Below are 18,562 nucleotides of genomic sequence, written 5' to 3' on the forward strand. Positions count from 1 at the left end.
ACTTTTTCTAGGATGAGTTCGCGAACTTAATTGTCAGACCTCATTTATATACAATGGAATACTATTCTGCCTTAAGATGAGATACTTCCATTTGCGACAACATGGATAGATCCTGAGATTATTATGCTAAGCGAAATAAATCAGACAGAAAAAGTCGAGAACCATATGACTTCACTTGTATGTGGGATATAAAACTGAAAACAACAAAGGAACAAGACAAGCAAACAGAAACAAAAACTCATAGACACAGACAACAGTTCAGTGGTTACCAGAGGGTAAGGGGGGAGCGGGTGGTAGAAGAGGGTAAAGGGGGATCAAATATATGGTGATGGAAGGAGAACTGACTCTGGGTGGTGAGCACACAATGTGATACATAGATGACGTATTACAGAAATGTACACTTGAAACCTATATAATTTTACTAACCATTGTCACCCCAATAAATTTAGTTTAAAACAAACAGATGTTGCCAGAACTCCTGAAGTGGCCCTTGTGACCCCTCTCAATTCTTAACCTCCTCCTTCCCTTCAAAGAAAAAAGCCTATCCTGACTTGTTTTGGAAATCTCTTGCTTGCTTTTCTTTATAGGTTTACCACCTAATTATTAAGCTGTAAACACTGGGGGAAAAAAAAAAAAATACATCATTGTCATTAGTAAAGAGAAGCCACGAGCCAAGTGTTATTACTAATAATAAATAAAATGAAATTTTCTTTGTTTAGTAAAGAGGAGAGAGCTAATCGTCCCTTCCCCTGATGGTATACATCCTATGGCTGCTGTGACAAATTACTGTGTGGTTTAAAACACCAGAAATGCATTTTTTCACAGCTCTGGAGGTTAAAAGTCCAAAGTCAGTAGGCCGAAATGAAGGTGTCCGTGGGGCCCGATCGCCCCCAGAGGCTCTAGAATCCATTCCTTGGCTCCTCCTGCTTCTGGTGGGTGCAGGAATCCGCAGCCTCTTGTCAGTCCCACTGACTCGTCCTCTTCCGTGTGTCTGTCTGGGCCCTTGTTATACTAGCTTCCAAAATATTCTCCTAGTGAATAAACTTATATAATTTTTTTCCACTGAATAAACAATAAACTGATTCATTTTTATATTCTCACCTTGGTTATTGCATTTCTGATTTTTTTTTAAACTATAATCAGATTTTTCTATACTTTTGCCAACCCTTTGAATTTTCTTAAACTGTGGAACCGTGGACTCTCATCTCAGCCCCTTCAACATAAAACCATTGGCTACAAAGGTGACTAATCAGCTGCTCTCCCACCTCCGCCTCTGGAGCTGGAAAGCCTTTTCCAGCCTGGCGGTGCCTCCAGTCATCTCCCGTCCACCAAGCCCACCCTCCTCTCCCCAGCTGCCCCTTCCCTCCCCTGGCCTCACTGAGCTTCACATCTAGGGCCCCCGAAGTGGGGCTGGCCTCATCCCTGAGTGGAGGGGTGAGGTCTGCGCCGGGCAAACCTCCCTCCCTAACATCTAAAATGTTTTCTTTTTGTTAATGTATATTATGCTGGCAGTGCTGCTTTTGTTTACTTCCCTGACTTGATCAGACATTAGGGGAGTATTTGAAGTTCCTAGTCCCCTGTCTTCATCACCATCTTATGTGCTGAAGCTAATCAAGCATCTTTTCTGGCTCCAAAGCCCTCCCTCATCTGTGGGAGGCCGACTTGCTGTATTCCAGCCAACTTTGAACTCTTGGCCCAATAGAGAAATTCTTCCATCTATAAATTCAGATTAAAGGCTGAATGCTTGAATTTACATTTCTCCTGGAGTGAATACATGTTTTTCTTTTCTGGACCATAGGTGCTGTGTTTGTTTGTTCTTTTTAAAATAGTTTTTTCACTTCTCTTTCGAAAAGATTGGAGGATTCAGTAGTAGCAGAAAGTCTTAATATCCTTTGAGAGAAAGCAACAAAGCCTTAACAATAATAAGGTTCAGGTCTACTCACTTTCATTCTTGTCCTAAATGCATTTTACAGACCTTGCTTTCTGTACTTAGTGTACAAGAGAAACTGAAATCCAAGGCGACAGGATTCCGAATCTAAAATCCCAAACATTCTCACTCAACAGGATCCTGGAGGCTATAGATCCCAAATTTGGAAGCCATGGAATTACTGCCACAGTCCCCAGTAAATCTTTTAGGAAGCTTAGAAGGCTGCCAGCAGCATCCCTGCTGACTCAGTCACAGAGTGGTACAGAAACGGATTGTCACTGCCCATAAGTAAAAAGATTGCAAAGAGCGATCCCAGCCCCAGCCCGGTCTTGTGAATAGAATCACTTAACCGCCATTGAATTTTCTTTTGGTCTCCAGCTTTAGAGCTATCATATATTAACAGTTTAACACCAGGGAGGAAAGCTGTTCTTAAAGCCCTGAGCATTTTTTTTCTGTTTTTCAGGCTCCTGAAACACAAACTGCTCCTTGCCTTTTGGCTGCAGTTGGAGAAGACAGCAAATTTGAAATATACTTGTTACGCAATGCTGGAGAAATGGTGAAATAGGCCAAAGATTTATCCTTCCTTCAAGACAAATTCTCTTTGCAACCGAGTATAGTGTTCAGTAAAAGGACCTCCACCAAGTTTGAAAGAAACTAATTTATTTTCTGTTTCTGCCGAGTTTACATTATGTCCCATTGCTTACACTTTAGAATGTTTACTGTATGGGGACTGAGGGATTAAAAGAGTGTGAACTAAAAGGTAACATTTTCCACTCTGGAGTTTTCTGTTTTGTCTTTGAACTGAAAATAAATATGTATCTAGAAAACCAACCAGCAAGTTTTCAGCGCCAGATAAACCTCTGCTCTCTAGAGGTAACTCTTCATGTTGGGGTTGTTACCTGACACCAGTTTCCTGGAAAATTGTGAATGCAACCAGAGCTTTATAAATATAACAAGAAAAAAATAACACACACACAAGAGAAATATCTGGTCAATTGTGAAATCCTCCGACTGTTGGAGATTTGTAATATCCTTTGGAGCAAAGTGCATTTTATATCCAGAACTACTTTTCAGTGCCACTGAAATTTACATCACTCACCTAAAAACGAGGGGTTTTATGCTAGTTTCTTCTACCTATAAATGAATCTCAGTGATCAATAAGCTTTCGAAGGCCCATAGGGCAAAGAAAGTGCCTTGTAAATGTCAGGTGTTTGGCAAATGTTTTTCCATTTGTCCAACTCTTAATTCGGAGGAAAGAATGTTCTATGGCCTTATTCCCCTCCCCAGAGTTCCTGACCCTTCTTTGTTCCCATTTTTTTCCTACAATAATATAAAATTATGTGAAAGTTAAGACAGAACGAAGCATTCAGGAGCACACAAGACGTGCTTGTCCTCTAAGCAGTGTAAGTAAAATAGTCACCATAAATATCTTAAATGTCCCCCAGGCACATCCTGCAGGAGTCCTTGCCATTGGCTCTTTCCTGTGTTCTTGTACTACTCCCTTCACTGACTCTCATTCGTTGCTCTGCCCATAATTTATCTTCATATACAACTTAATTTGTTCCAAAACACTGACTACTTACTAAAAAGCCTCCCCACGCAAAGACCATCCCACGAATAATTTCACAGGAGCGCCCCCCACCCCATCCCAGCCCTTTCTTCGGGAGTACACCTCCCTACATACACAGTAAACTACTATTTTCAATACTATTTGAGGATTATAAGGGTTCTCAGTAAATTTGTTCTCTGTAATGCATTCAGTAAGCAGTCTTTCTCATGAATTGATTTTTCAGCATTTCCCATCTGCTACTTGAGTTTTATTTTCCTCTATCATGTAAAGCTCCATTTTCTAATTTGAAATGTTTGGGGGGTCGAGAGGGAGATTTTAGAAATGTATATTCCAAGTTCTTTAGACCAGGGATTTCCTTCTTTGTCTGCTTTCACCAGGCAACTCACCAATTCACCCAAAAAAAAAAAAAAAGGAAAGAAAAACAGCATCCTGAACACAGATGTGGGAATTTTAATAGTCACGCTGAAGAACCTGTAATCCAGGATGTACTGGAAACTCCAAACTGCTACCCCTCAGGAGGGCTCATCTTAACCCCTCTCTACATGTCATAAATGACGTTTGATTGATTTGTTTCCTCTCATTCACTTACCCTACAAGCACACAGTCCTGCTGAAGAAGCAGTCTCCACTGGCAAGAAAGAGCGTTGGCACGTTGGTTAATGGGCTTAGCGACTCCTGATCTGAGTTGAGGCATTCATAGACTGCAGGTGTTATTTTAGGGAAGAGCTAGTCATCTACTCTCTTCTGACGCCAAGGCCCGAGGGAAAAAAATCACGTAACCTTTGGCATGGTGGGTTTCAGTTAGAAATCTTCCCAGGAAAGGCAGGTCCAGATTTCTCTCTGCTTCTCTAACTGAAATGTAAGGAACAGGAACAGCCTAGAAATGGTGAGGGACCCTGGTGACCCGCCATGGTTCACAGACATGTGGTCTTGCTCCCTGTGCTCACGGCTGTAGTAGCAACACCCGCCAAGGTGGAGACCCAAACCGGGAGAACCCTGAAGGCTCCCAGAGGTACACACTGTGGGGATTAACCGGTAACCGGGGAGACTCAGGTCTCAGCTCGGCAACTAGCCAATGCACTCATTAATATTCCTTTTATTCCTCTATTTCCAGGGTTATTTTGTTTAACTGGAAGGTGCTGAAGTAAGCAATACATGAGTATTGTTCACAAAAGATATTTAAAGAGAATTCCTCTGGTTTAACATTCTCCAGGGACTGGGTTTTATCAAAATTTATAAATATGACGCTTACCTTATTGATTCCAGAAAAATCCACATACATATATTGTTCCATTGCTTTTGTAGAATGTGTAATATGCAAAGGACTAAAAAGTAATAAGGGCACTTTTATAGCATTTGTTACAAACCTGCAGTCCATATCCACTGAAAAAGTGGAGTATTAGGGCAGAGCAGTGGGCCAGTGAGTGGGTCTTCATGTGGTTCCTTCAACTCTAATGCGCTATAGACCCGAAAAAAAGCTCTTGCAGCTACACTTTAATCAAAAGACAGTCGACTAGAATTCAGGAGTCCATGAACTTAGATGAAAAAAAGAATTCCATCTTTGTTTTCATTGACCTCTAACTGTAATGTAGCATTTCCTTCAATCATGAATGTCGGCAACAAACCACTGTTAACAGTACCCATGTCTGTCGCTAAAAGTCACTGATATTTTAATTCTGCATGAGTTTCTGTAGATATTCGCAGTAGCATTTATGCTCATCACTACCTCCAAATCATGATAGTTAGATCTACCCCATCCTTGTTATTTCATGTGTAAAGAGCCACATTTATTGCTATAACCAAATTTGATTCCATTTTGATAATCGCATTTCACTCTCATTGGTTTGCTTTATCATCATACAGGGCATTTAAAAACATTCTGATAAGGGGTCCACACACTTCATCAGACTGTTAAAGGGGTCCATGCACAAGAGGTTATAACCCCTGGCACTAGATGAAAGTCTGGCAGCCTAAATGCCGGCTCCGTGGCAGCGCTGTGCTCCAGGCTGTGCCTACTGGTCCCTGCTCCAGGGTTCCTGGTCTGGAGCTGAGATTCTTGCTCTGGGAGTAGCACAGGCAGCACTTGTCACTGAAGCCCTTCCGAGCCTCACTCAGACAATACAGAAGAACCTCTGGAAACTGTAGAGTGCTGTCAATGCACAGCTTGGTTAGCAACGCCAGCCCCTGAACTCCCACCTTGCCCTGCTCTGGAGCCCTGGCTTCCCACGTGGCTTCAGGTGCTGCCCCTGGCAACCAAGCCTACCTGACCTGGTCACCCACAGCTCACACGAGGCTTCAGCTTGCATCCTTGTTCTGGGGACTACAGGCTCAGGGTAACCAACAATGTTATTTCTACAAAATTACAGGTTTTACTGTAATTTACTGGTAAGACCCATTGTTGAATAGCATTTTTTTAATTTGTTAATTTGTTCATTCATTTGTTCTACCAACATGTACTGGGCAACTACCAAGAATGAAGCAGAATGTTTCAAGAAGAAAAGCAAATAAACATAGAAATTCCATGACTGAAGGGAACATGTTGGGGTATTCTCTACTATATCCCCAACCCACAGAATAGTGGACTGGAAGGTAATACGTGGATCACTAAGTCTCTTCTGAGTGAATTCATCCATTCATTGAGCACATATATGCCCACCTGCAACTGTCAGAGGAAGTGGAGACAGTCTTGTTGGGGTCCCCGCCCTTAACCTGTGGGGACTGTGCTAACTCCATGTAGTTAGTGTTAGAATTGAATTGAGTCGTAAGACATCCAGTTGGTGCTGGAGTGTACACCAATGGAGGATTTCATAAGCAAAAGGTTTTAGTTCATGTCATGAGAAAATACTGAGCTACATAAATATCAAGTTTCAGAAACCATGGGGCAGATTTCATGGCCTACATAATGTCCCTGATGGATTGCCCACAGACCGCAGTTCACACTTTGATATCTACTTTTAAAGGGAAACCTTCATTTTCAAGTTTAGCTATTGGTCAATTAGGAGATTTAGTTTGGTTTCAAGCCGTTACCCGTTAAGAGGCCATGTTTTTCCTAGAGCCTGTAAGTTTCCTGAGAGCAAACCAGTGTCCACAACCCTGGGCAGACACCATTGGTCATTGGAGGTGGGACAAAGCTAAAAGCTAGGGTCCCTAAAAGGCCAGTGTCCCCCTCCTTGGCCGCTGTTTGTGGGATGTTACATACAGAGGCACCCTGTTCTGATTATGCATTAAAATAACCATGGATTTAGGGAACTGCCCAAAGAACCACGGCTGCTGGGCTTTCCTTCAGGTCTCAGTCAGAAGGTGGATTGTAGGACAGAAGGTGGATGTCATAAGCCAAAAAGGATGGGGAAAATACTTCACAATAATGGAGTAGGACATGTAGTTGAGCCTTCAACATGAGATGAAAAAGAATGAAGTTCTTCCCTGTGCCACCCTCCTGTGATCTCGCCTTATCGATGTGGTTCGTCTTCCTAGGTAATCTAATGCTCATTCTTTTGTGTTGCTTAAGCTCTGGGGTAGGTCCAAAGCGTGGCCACCTCACTTAGCACTACTGTCCTGAGTCCAAGACTATGGATGTGTGTCTCAACTACAAGGGACACCCAACTACATGGGGCAGCACAGTGACTGGCCAGTGTATTCAAGGTCAGCTAAATTCATATGAGTTACGTGAACATAGGAATCCTCTCTGGGCAATTAATAGAAGACTCCCTAGCATTTAGGCTTGTTTTATTATACTTACAGGTTTAGGGGTCTTTTTCTCAATCCCAGGACCATCTGCATCAGGATTCTTTGAGATGCTTGTTAAAAATGCAGCTTCACGTCTCCATTTAGGCCTAATAAATTGGGCTCTGGAATTGATCCTGGGAATCAGTGTTTTAAGTTCACTAAATTATTTTCCTGCATATTAAAGTTTAAGAATTAACCGAACTCTTTCCCATCTTGCAAAATGGTGGGTGAAAAAGCTGAGAAACCAGACACTAAGGAGAAGAAACCTGAGGCCAAGCAGGCTGATGCTGGTGGCAAGGTTAAGGGTAACGTGAGGCCAAGACGCCTCACCAGGGGAGCCCCACTGCAGCCGAAACCCTGTCCTGGTCAGAGGAATTGGTAGATGTTCCAGACTGGCTACAAATTCCTGAAAGGCCACGGACAACAGGAAGTATTCCGCAGCTAAATGCAGGGTTGAAAAGAGAGGGGAGGAGAAGGTTCTTACTACTGTCACAAAACCAGTGGTGGTGACAAGCATGGCGGCATCCGAGTGGTTAAACTTCACAAAATGCCTAGGTATTATCCCACCTAAGATGTGCCTTGAAAGCTGTTCAGCCAGGACAAGAAACCTTTCAGTCAGCACGTGAGAAAACTTGGGGGCAGCAACACCCGCGGGACCATTCTGATCATCCTCACTGGGCCTCCTCACTGGGCAAGAGGGTGGTTTTCCTGAAGCAGCTGAGCAGTGGCTTGCGATTTGTGACTGGACCTCTGTCCTTCCATCCAGTTCCTCTGTGTAGAACACACCGGAAATCTGTCATCGCCACCTCCACCGAAATTAATATTGGCAGGGTGAAAATCCTCCAACATCTCACTGGTGCTTGCTTCACAAAGAAGAAGACACCAGGAGGGTGAGACACAGAGAAAGAGAAAACAGGAAATTACAGGGCGGCGTAAGGTTGACCAGAAAGCTGTGGACTCGCAAATTCCACCCAAAATCAAAACTGTCCATCAGCTCCAGGGCTACTTCGGCTCTGTGTTTGCTCTCACAAATGGGGTTTATCCTCACAAACTAGTGTTCTAAATATATTACGAAGAACCTAATGAAATGCCTGATCTGTTAAAAAAAAAAAATGAACCTGACCTCCACTTTTGTATCACCCTGTGCCTAGCACAATACTTAACAGATAGGATGTGCTAAATAAATACTTGTTGAAAAAATAAGTAAACCTTGTCGTTCATCTTCCGGCCCCTTGTGTCCCCACGTGCATGTCCTGGGTGGCCACGACAGCCCCCTCAATTTCCGATACCCTTTCAGAGCCAAGGAATTAAATGTTTTCGTGGCATTTCTCCCCGCCCTTCTCAGCTACAGCTTCGATAGGCTCCCAAGCCTCCTAAATTAATCCTTTTACCATCTCAGCAACCACGACCTCTGACGACGGTTCAGTGGGGACAAGGAAGAAGTCTACGGGGTCAGTCAAATTCAGGACCTCCCGTCCAGAGTCTTGTCTGATAACCCAGGATGCGCTGAGCGCCTACCCAGGCACGGCCTCATGTTAAACTCAGTAGGTTAAAGAAAATGGTCAAGGCCGGGGCAGGGGTGCCGGTGAAATGATCCCAGAAGTCATTGCGGGGATCCTGGGGGTGGGGCCAGGGCGGGCAAGAGCACCTGCAAATAACGTTGAGGCCAGCCCTGGGGGAGTGGCTTTTCACCCATCTGCGGGGGGGGGGGGGGGCTTTCTATCCGTGGTTTGAGTTCATTTTTATAAAATCACACTCAGTGTGAAGTCAACCCTTCTCTTTAGCACTCTAGATTTGTGGTTTAGTTTCCTGAAATGCTTTAAAAATACAAGCTTTCAAATACTTGATCAACCGTACGTCGTCCCACGCTTAGAAGACTAAAGGCAGGTTTGTTCTGAACACAGCCCGCGCCCCCTCCGTTTTGACGGAGCCGCGCTCAGAGGAGAAGTGTGTAATTGCCCGGACTGAGTTCAAGGTTAGAGTGTTTATGTGGCCAATCAGCTAAAGTTAAATATTTCTTGTGCTGTGGTCAGGGCTGCCAGCCTTTGGGGGGGCACAGCACAGCGAATGACATCTGTTTACTCAGCCCTGTGTGGAAGGACCCTGCTAGTTTAAAACCAGTTAATATTTTCTATCGTACATCATGTCACTTATGTATTTTACACTAAGGATTGCGAAGATAATCTTTCAAAACAATCAGACCGATGACACTTGTGTGTGTGTGCTCGTGAGCAGACAAACTTAATGAGTGCTCATTTGGCGAAGTCTTACAATTAAGGAATTTTTCTTTCTCAAATAATTGCATGAGCCCTGATAATTTGTCTCCGAGCTGGCCGCCTGCTTACCTCCCCCCTTGAGAGAGAGGATGTGTATCAGACAACCAACATGGACACACTGAAGGGCTGCGAAGGCTCTCCTGAGTCAGGAACAAGCCAACTGTATGAGAAGGGATGCTGTTCAACTTCACGGAGTTGGGAGCCAAAGGACATTTCAAGGGCCAGAGGCAAAAAAATGCTGAATAACTCCCCACTCCTCCCAAGGTATTTTATACTGTGGCCTCATTACAGAGTTTGAGATGTGAATTCCCAGAATATCAGACACCCCCAAACTCAAAGTGAGGACAAAAATGCGTTCCAAAGCCAAGTGTAAATTATTTTTAAATTATTCATGCCCCCTGCTCACCATTAGAACAGATAATTGAACTAACTGTAAATACATATAAACAGAAGTGACAGAAACAGAAACATTCACAACAAACTACAGATGAACAGAAAAAATCCACTTAAGTGCTAAATAATTAGGGAGGAGAGAAGCCAAGGAAGGTGGGAAGCCATAGTTCTGGAGTGATGAGCGAGTTGGGACTAAACTGGAAACAGCCAGCGAGATGGGAGCTGGCTGGAAGATCTTGGCAGGATGGGATTTGGCCGAGAGGAAAAGGGAGTGGTGAGGAGCTAAGCTTGTGCAGTGAAAGACAAATCTGGGGTGGGTTCTGGTTTCTGACAAATCTGCAGTCCACGAGGCAAAAATGGCTGATGGAGCCCTACCAACATGAAAAAAAGAAAGTAGTACACTATAAACGGTGTTTCCCCGAAAATAAGACCTACCCGGAAAATAAGCCCTAGCATGATTTTTCAGGATGACATCCCCTGAACATAAGCCCTAATGCGTCTTTTGGAGCAAAAATGACATCTTTTGGAGCAAGACCTGGTCTTATGTTTGGGGGAAACACAATATGAGATGTTTGAGGTCCTCCAGGAACTGTGAGACACACATGGAAATAACATTCCTTCTGTGCATTCCGCCCCAGCACGCCCTGCTTCTCTGCAGTGAGCTAGGGGTAAAAATGTTCTTAGAAGCAACACTCTCCTCTATCAAGTGGCGATTGGGAAGCAAGAATATGCTAACTGATAAATAGTTTGAGATTCTCCTATTTTAAAAATTTAAGAGCTCTCAAAGCAGCTAGTTAGAACACAACAGGTTTGAAGGGTAAAGCATGTGAGGTTGTCCCCCCCAGACGGCTCCTCTTCCCCACCACGGTGTGTTCCAATTCAAACACAGGAAGGTAATCGCCAAAAAGAAGCTGTTTAACCCCTCATGAAGTGGGCAGGCAACCTGAGAATTAAAGTCCCAATTTAGCTGGTGATATTGCTTGTTCCGAAAGGAGAAATCAAACACAAAAAGTTCAGTTCTTAGCGGATTTTGAAATGGGAGCAGAGATTTAAGCAGATGTCTTCATCCATGCAGACACCTGACAGGGCTGGCAGTTCCCAGACCTGCCAGGTCAACGGCTCTGTGAGGACAGAGCATGAAGGAGACTAGCCCATTGGGGAGGATAAGCAGGCTCAGAGCAACCCGGATAATCACAGGAACAGGAAATAAGCGAGTAAAAAAGGCGGGATCTAGTTAACCACCAGAAAGATTGTCTCCAACGTGGGTAAGAAGAGAGCTTGTGCCCCACTTTAGAGGACTACCAACCTCTCCACACCAGGGCTTTAACCCCAGTGTGACCAAAATGGGTAAGAGTGCTAGGAGGCAAACATTTCTCCCCACCATGTGACCAGTGAGGACAGAAGTACCGTGAGTCACCATTTGTGCAAACCTCCCAATGCCACACAAACTCCAGATAGACATCACCGGCCCTGACACTCCTTCTAGACCTGAGTTATGGATCAAAACAGAGAAATTAATCTTAAGATTGGTAATATTTCCACCTAGACATTTTTAGGATAATCATGTTTAAAATTATGTGGTCTTATGGGTTCATCTCTGGATCACTGTATCTGAGAGATGAATAGCATCGTTTATGGGGTATATGATTCAACTTAAGAAAACATTTTTCAGTGTCAAGTACTTAATCCTATGCACAGTACCAAGCCCTGGTTATAGGCAGATGCAGCCAGTATGAGGAATTCACCCAGCACAGGTAGGCAAGTGCACGGCTGAAATGTAACACGTGACAAACAGGCATTTCCTAACCATCATTACTAGTAGTAGTATTATTCCTATCCCTGCTGTCAAAAATCCAGAAATAGCTAAAGTGAAACCATCAGATCAATAAAATAGTAACTAGTAAACGTTCTATTGTACACATCTGTGAACAGTCTGTGAACTAAGAGCTCTCAAACCAACAGTGGAATGAAGCTCAGAGGTATGTGTTTCAGGACAGCTTACATAATGAAAATTTGGAGGCTGTTTATTCTTTACAATTATTGGTTATAGCACTGGCGTTTTTCCTAATGACAGAGGGTTGGTTAAAAGTGGTTAATTTATATGCCAATTTTGGAATACTGTTTATAAGTTTTGTTTATGATTTTCAAAGGTATTTACAAAAAGCAGACCAAGTTAATGACAATTTTGTTCTAGGATAAGTTAAGTTAGGTTTTGCTTATATGGCTTAACTGGCTTTGTCTGCTCAGGGAATTTTCAAGTCTGGTCTCTATTTTAACACAACTTAGTAGCCAAAGTAGTAGCTGCTCAATAATTTTTTTGTTGAATGAATGAACCAATCCATCATTTACATGGATATTACAACTACCCAAGATGGCAGCAGGAAACAGGACAAAGAGAGAACCCCTGAATCAGATGCCGTTGGGAAAAGAGTAGGCTTGCCATGGAGGTTGGTAGAAAATGGCAGTGAAGGATGGATACACTCTCCTCACATTGGCTGAAGTGTGTCCAGAGGTCAACAGCAATGCAGAGTAATGATTTATAAAGGAATAAGACATTTTCCTTAAAGGACTTCCTCCCTTTGCTTTAATACCGTATCCAGGTTGATACTTGCATCCGAGGGGCAAAAACCAGTAACGTGCTGGAGGCTGAGTGGTGGGAAAAGGGAGTTAGAGGGAGGAGCCAAGGCCCAGAAAGCCCTGGAAAGTGCCTACCCTGGGATCCCCACAGGTTGCCAGGAGCTATGAGTGCAGGTGCCAGGCTGGGCCTCAGTGAGAGGAAAATCCCCACATATGAGCTGACCCTTGAGGAAAGAGGGACAGTTGCCCCTGCAGAGGCCTTACCTCTTTGATGTGACGCCCACAGCCAAGGACCAATGTGAGGGCCAGGCCTGTGCTCTGAGGAAAATTGATGACACAGCGCCAACCCTGAGGTAGCCCCTCTAGAACAGTCTCTTCTTCCTCCTCCTCCACCAAAGATGCCTGTAGAAAAGGACTGGGGAGGAAATACACTTACTGGTATGCTTTAATGAATGAACTTAATCCAGTGTTATTTTCTAATTATACCTGTTTGCTGAGGGTGTTCCCTCTGAATGTGACCTGGTTACGGTGATTCAAGGCATCAGAATTGCCAGGAGGGCATTCCAAAATTACAGCTGTGGCCCCCTGCCCATAGCCAGCCTGCCTCCCCAGGGATTCATCCCCCAATCCACACACCGAGTCATCACAGGCATGAAAGGTGCTTTGAATTGAGCAACAAGAGCTAAACTCTGACTAGATGTTTCAGAAGAATTCCAGGAGCCCTCAGCCTTCCTGGTTTTGCCAAGAGTGATCTTAGTGACCTCCCTCAATGGAACCCAAGGTTTTTATAACAACTCTGCTTTCTCTAACTCCAGATCGCGGGCAGCTCTGAACTCTGTCTCTTCTGATTCAGCTTTTTGGTGGCCAAGGAGTAACTTCAGACAGAAACAGGTGTTCCTGCTTCCCATCACCCTCCACCCAAGTGCCCTTCCTTCGGCTCCACTTGCCTGGGACCATGCCGTCCCTTGCCCAGGACCCAGCCTCCCAGGCTTACAGTCACCTGCCTGGGCCCAGCACATTCCTGCAAAACTGCGATGGCAGACAGGGCGAGTTCTTCCAGACTCTTTCAAACGTCACATCCGGAATGGGGAGACTCGGGGTGGCTGGAGGGCTCAGTTGGTTAGAGTGCGAGCTCTGAACAACAGGGTTGCCGGTTCAGTTCCCACATGGGATGGTGGGCTGTGCCCCCTGCAACTAAAGATTGAAAACGGCGACTGGACTTGGAGCTGAGCTGTACCCTCCACAACTAGACTGAAATCCAAAGACTTGGAGCTGATGGGCCCTGGGGAAACACACTGTTCCCCAATAAAATTAAAAAAAAAAAGAAAATGGGGAGACTAATTTTTAGAATGTAACCATGGATTCACTCTAATAAGGCTGAATTTTTAATATGGTTTTCATAACAATTCGATTATTTCTTTTCTTTGTGTTATCAAATTAAAAATACATTATCAAGAATATTGCAGTCTAATTACTATGTTTCTTTGTACACCTGAAACTAATAAAAAAAATGGGGAAAAAAAAAAAAGAATATTGCTGCCTTTCTAATCCACAAAGGGGGATTGTTTTGTTTGGTTTTTAATCATAGCAATGAAATTCACTTCATGCAATTGTAGTATATTGCCTTTTTTCAACCTGTTTACTTCCATAGCAAAAAAGAGTTCCTCAAAACGTTAAATATAGAATTTATTTATAATAAATTCAAAGAACTGAAAACAGGGACTCAACCAGATACTTGCACACCCATGCTTATAGCAGCATTACTCACAACAGCCAAAAGGGGAAAACAACCCAAGAGTCCATCAACAAATGAAGCATAAACAAAATGTGGAATATACACATATAATGGATGAAATTCTGACACATGATACAACATGGATGGACCTTGACAACACTATGTTGAGTGAAATAAGCCAGACATACCAGGACACATATTGTATGATTCCACTTATATGAAGTGAATAGGCAAATTCATAGAGGCAAAAAGTGGATTGGAGGTGAATGGGCTGGAAGTGCTTGCTTTATGGGTACAGAGTATCTTTTTGGGTGATGAAAGAGCTTGGGATTAGATAGTGGTGATGGTTACACAATATTGTGATTATAATTAATTAATACCCCTGAATTGTACACTTAAAATGGTTAAAATAGTAAATTTTATATTATGTGTATTTTAGCACAAATAAATTGAAAAAAAGTTTTTTATTAATATGACAATTTCTGGCTACTAATTAGAATTGGCTTGTATTTAAAGTCACTGTAAATGACGTTTGTTTCCAATATACAACGCCAACTTTAAATATCCTGAGAACTTCGCTGACATGATCAATGTAATCATAGTTTGCCTGGAAATGTCCTTCTCAGGCCGCTGGGTCCAGAATGAGTGGCAGATAGATCCGGAGTGCCTGGCCTTGTATCCCGCTCTCTGCTTCCTGCCAGTGTGACCGTAGCAAGTCACTTATCCTCGCAATGCCTCAGTTTCCACATTGTACAATAATAACCAGGATTGTTCTATGGTCATGGATTGTCGTGAAGCTAAAATGTATTCCAAATATAATGTACTTAATACACATAGTAAGAGCATGGTTATGCTATTATTCTTATTAATATTACCATGGCAGAATCCAGATTTTTTAAAATGTATTATTGCGATTTAAAGGGGAAGAATGATTAAGAAGCACTAACAATTCAAAAGAGAAGAACCTAGAGAATGGCTCAAAGGCTTATGATGCAGCCCAGTCCTGGCAGCTAAAGAAGGACATGAAGCATTCCTGAACATTCCCAAGTGGCAAGGCTGAGCCTGCTGGTAGCTCCTTGGGGAAGCAGGACAAGACCAGGCTGAGTCATTTTCAGGGGTCCCTCAGCTTGATCCATGGGAGCCTCAGGTCCCCAGCAGCTTCGAATCACAACTGTGGGCAAATGGACCTGGAGTTGTTATAATTCTGTTTGCTCTTACCATTGGTAGCAACTCGAGTCCTTGAGGGTTTGGGGCTCCTCTCCAGCCAGCCCAGGGCAGAGAAACGGCACACCCAGAGATGGAGAGCAGAAAACACAAAGCGCCCGCAGCCCGAAAATGAATAAAGCTTCCTAAGTAAAAGTGACCAAAAATAATGGAACACTCCACAAATAGTTGAAGGTGAAGAGGAAAACTGGTGATATTTTAAGTCAAAACTATATGCTAGGATACCCTGGAAATTTGTTTTCCCAATTCACATATTTTTTTTTTCTGATTCAAAGATACATTAATGATTATTTAATGGTACAGAATTTTAATTCTGGAAGATGAAGAAGTTCTGGAGATGGATGGTGGTGATGATTGCACAGAATGTACTTAATACCACAGAACTGTGCATGTTAAAATGGTAAATTTTATGTTGTGGATATTTTTCCACATTGAAAATAATGTTTACGTGCATTAATTGTCAGATGCCTACAAACCTTTTGACTGATTTAATACAAATTTTACCTCCTCATTCTTATTCATTTTGTGTCTGGGGTTCAGGTCAGCTCTGGTTCTGATTACTAGACTCTACCCTAACTAGTTACGTGACCTAGAACAAGTCATCTCACCTTTCTGGTCTTCAGTTGCCTCACTCGTAAAATGAGAGATTTGAAAAGAATTGTCTGTTACAATCTCTTACAGCTCTGAGAGCCCGAGAATTAATATCAGGTACTATTAATAGAGAGGGTGCCATGAACCAGGCTCTCTGCTACACATTTTATCAGCATGACCTCATTCAATCCTCACAAGGATCCCGTGAGAGCTGGAATGATTATCCTCATCTGACAGAGAGGAAACTGAGGCTTAGAAAATTTAGTGGCTTGTCCACAAACAGGGAGCAAGTGGGATTTGGTTTCGGTCTGTGGGACTCCAAGCCCCGGCTCTCAGCGGCTGCTCAATCCTGCAGCAGGAGCAACGTCAGAGCCAAACCACCAAGGAAGGCACTTTCTCCCTGGAAAAACTATTAGCCTGGAAAATAAGACCTATGTCCAGCCAGAAGCTCTTTCTACTGTGCTTTCTTATTCCACTCGGTGACAGTGCTGCAGCCTCATCAGAGATGGAGGGGCTGGGGCAGAAGCAGGAGAGGCAGGTTAGTCAGCCTGTGGGCTCTCGCAAAGTTGCATCTTCACAGCTTTCATTATTTTGCCCTAAACTCATTGGCATCCCCCCAAATTAGATATGCCCTCATTTTAGTGTAATTCAAATATGTTTGAGAAAACAGGCATTATGTTTAGATTATGTGTATTCTTATTCCCCACCCTTAATACAATCAAGAGTTGATCTCCTGAGTGGGCTTGGGATTATATACATCAGCTCACATCCGCCACGCGATGAAGAGTCACTAACCTTCAGATGGTCTCTAAGTCTGTTTTGACCAGGACCTTTTCTATCACCCTTTACCACAGCCATAATTCGGGCTCTTAGCAAGAAGCACAGTGGAGATATCCATGTGTGCCCAGTAGACCTGAGCCAGGGAAGCAGGAAGAAAAGTAAGAAAGGCAGCAAGAGTACAACTCAGCACTGGCTGCCCGCAGACCATGGCAAAGCCACAGAGTACTTACATTTGTGGACTAAAAGCATTGGAAATTAACCCAGGAATAGAGAGCTGACAAAAATCGTTGGAACGTCCACACAACGACATGATGTAGACATTAAGAATGAGACAGATTCCTAACAAAGTAAATTCATGATATTCTCGAAAGCCTCTACATGTCTTGTCAGCCTTGTATATTTGAAAGGTAAAGTTTTCTCCTCCTGTTGGACTTAGAACAGAGTCTGTATGGAGTAAGGTTCCAAATGGCTTGACATCAACTTCTTTTTCCAGCAAAGAAATAAAATCATTCGTGTTTGTACAAAAGCCAGGTGTAACTATTTGTCTAATTTTGCCCTCGACATCATCTGCCTCTACACAAAGTTCTCATCAACTTTCAATGCATATTCAACACGGAACATTGTTGACAGGCTACCAGCAATATAGTACAACAGGATCTTCAGACCCTTGTAACCAAAAGCAGTTTCATCATCCCCAAAGAGTTGATGGGTATATTCAGGAAAGAAAGTTCTAATGTCGTTCTCAAGATCTTCAGGAAAATGCACTAATTTTAGTTCAATTGCTGTGTTGGTGTTACATTTATATTCTGCCAGTTTCTTCTCCACTGTACTCTTATATTCAACCAAAAATTTCTCCATAGCACCAAATCCTCTGCCGACCAGGAGCTGCGCTGAGAGTTCCGCGCTTCCAGGCTGAAGCAGGCCTTCTGGAACCCAGGCTAGAGTCCGAAAGTTCCAGGAGGACACTGTCACCACCGTCTCGGCGTTCTTTCCCAAACCTGCCTGGCCCCTCCCCCTGGTAAACTTTTCCCTGGAACTTACCCACCATTTCCGAGCTAAAATCCACAATTTAAAAGGCCGTTCATGATACCTTTATAGAGAGATTTCTGCATTGGATACTCACTCACTACTGAGAACCAAGATCTGTTACCTGGTGTAAGTAAAACTAGGTAAGTAGCATCGTATTAACTAACTATGGCCACGTAGCACATTACCCCAAACCTTAGGGACCTACAGTGACAATTATCCTTTACTATCTCTCACGGTTTCAGTGGATCAGAAATGTGGGCCACAGAGGGACCACAGTTTTATCTCTTTTCCACAAGGACTGGGGCCTCAGCTGGAAGGTTTGTTTGCAGGGTAGGAGCTGGAATCATCTGAGGGCTTGCTCTTGTGTGACAGCTGATGCTGGCACTTAGCTGGGGTCTAATTGGGACTACTGGTTGGAACCCCCACACATGGAGTCTGCACATGGCCTGGGCTTCCTCACAGTATGTTGGCTGGGATCCAAGGATCCAAAGATCTCAAAGGAGACAGAGCCAGACAGAAGTTATGTCCTTGTTGCAACTTAGCCTGGGAGTCACACAGCTTTGCTTCCATCATACTCCGTTGATCAAGGTGGTCATAGCTTCCACCCAGATTCGAGGAGAGAGACCCACATCTCAATGGATGGATGTCGTCACACTGTAAGAAGAGCATATAGAGTGGGATACATAGGTAGGTATGGCCATCTTTGGAAAAATACAACCTGCCCTTACAAAATTC

The 18,562-nt window shown here is 43.4% G+C and overlaps 1 protein-coding gene across 1 annotated transcript in view; it reads left to right on the top strand.

The window, feature by feature from the left end:
• Positions 1-6,018, top strand: part of MTHFD1L (methylenetetrahydrofolate dehydrogenase (NADP+ dependent) 1 like) — a 192,618-nt gene extending 186,600 nt beyond the window's left edge. Inside the window, exon 28 of the mRNA XM_033103092.1 lies at positions 2,391-6,018. The gene's annotated coding sequence lies outside the window, so the exon portion shown is untranslated. The remainder of the gene's footprint in view (positions 1-2,390) is intronic.
• The last annotated feature ends 12,544 nt before the right edge of the window (positions 6,019-18,562 follow it).

Source organism: Rhinolophus ferrumequinum, chromosome 3, assembly GCF_004115265.2.
Source record: "Rhinolophus ferrumequinum isolate MPI-CBG mRhiFer1 chromosome 3, mRhiFer1_v1.p, whole genome shotgun sequence".
In the NCBI taxonomy this organism is placed as follows: domain Eukaryota; kingdom Metazoa; phylum Chordata; class Mammalia; order Chiroptera; family Rhinolophidae; genus Rhinolophus; species Rhinolophus ferrumequinum.